A 1,946-nucleotide genomic window follows, 5' to 3' on the forward strand; every position below is an offset into this window, starting at 1 on the left:
CCTAATCGTAGAGTAGTGTAGTTTTTAGTAAGTCCGGTTCGTTCCACAGGGAGCTAGTGATTACGTACTATATTTTTATAAAACTATATTTATATAAATATATATATATATATATATATATATATATATATATATATATATATATATATATATATATATATATATATATATATATATAAGTAGTAATATTATTATAAAAGGGGGGTTTTTACCGTTTAATGACCGGTTTGTCGATTTTATATTTTTAAGCGTAAAGATAAATGACAATAATTAAAGTGCGTAAAATATATAAATGACGATAAATAAAATAACAATAAATAAAATTGCGATAGAATATGAAATAAAAGGATTATGCTTATTTAAACTTCCGTAATCATGATGTTTAACGTTTTGATTTTAATTAATTGTTACTCGGGTTAATTGTCCTTTGTCATGGTTTATTTGATACCTATCTGGTTTTTGTCCATAATAGTCCATCGGTCATAAATATAAAGTGCGAGTGTCCTCGTCAAATTACCCTTATACCCGAAGTCAAATATTCCAACTAATTAAGGATTTAAACTGTGACGCAGTTATCACTTCTGTCAACAATTACACCAGTTATCACTGTATGTAATCCACCCCTGTTTTGATTAGATATGAATATTAATTTACCCACTTGATCAGTTTGAATAATCAATTACCCAACCCGAATAATTAATTAAATGATTATAATAGATTCCATATGAACGTCACTAAATAGGACAACCATAATCATTATTAATTATTAGGATAATTAATTTGAAGATAGGTTCGACAGACTCTAATGAGTTGTCACTCAATTAGACAATACCCCCCATCTATTAATAGTCAATAGTCCAATTTCCACAAGTGTCGGTCTTTTGCCCAAACCTTAATTATGGTACAAAATCCAATAACCCCGTCTTAATACTTAGTCAAACATCACGATTACTTCGGCTTAAATAAGCATAATAATAACTTAGTTACGAGACATTAATTTAAAAAGGAAGAACATAACTTACAGTGATTATTAATCGTGTAGCGTTACACGGACAGAGTTTCGACTTTAAAACCCGTAAAACATTCCTTACAATAACCCAATTATTATTAAACTTAAACTAAAATTATAATTATAATTATAAATATATATATTACATGTAAAGAGAAAGAAAGAAGAAAAGGTGTATTTTTTCATTACTCCGTGAATTCCATTTTATAGGCAATTGGTGATTTGAAATTTTCACTTATGACCCCTTAACTATGCTCAATTAACAACTTTTTATTATTTATTATTATTCTTATTATGAATTATTTAAATATTATATTATATTCTTGAGCATAGTTAACTTGTAATTTTAGCTCCGTTGCGTCGAGCGTTGAAAGTTGGCTCGGGTACCGGTTCCGGATTTTCGAACGTCCTTTCGTATAATTTAATATCTTGTACTTTGCATTTTGTAACTTGTACTCTTGTCATTTTTAGACGTTTCTCATCAATAAATTGAACCTTTTGAATTGTATCTTGTACATTTGAGCTTTTTGGACGTTTGTGTCTTCAAATCTTCGTTTTCGCCTTTTGTCTTCGCACTTATTTATTTAAACAATTACAATGAAAATATAATACAATTACATATGAAAACCTATTATTTAGAAGGGATATTGCTATGAAATATATGTTCCTTTTTAGCCTTATCACTTCTGATGAAGCTATTCCTACTCCACAAGAACCACAACCTAATCAAGATAAGGAAAAAGAACCGGTAGTTGAAAAGGTTAATGAAGATAACACAGTTAAGGCTAAACCTTATGTTAAACCATACCAACCACCACTTCCTTACCTGAGTAAAATGAAGAAAGAGAAACTTGAAGCCGAGCAATCCAAATTCTTGGATATGTTTAAACAGATAAATGTAAATCTTCCTTTCATTGATGTGATTTCAGGAATGCCT

Source organism: Rutidosis leptorrhynchoides, chromosome 3, assembly GCF_046630445.1.
Source record: "Rutidosis leptorrhynchoides isolate AG116_Rl617_1_P2 chromosome 3, CSIRO_AGI_Rlap_v1, whole genome shotgun sequence".
Lineage (NCBI taxonomy): Eukaryota > Viridiplantae > Streptophyta > Magnoliopsida > Asterales > Asteraceae > Rutidosis > Rutidosis leptorrhynchoides.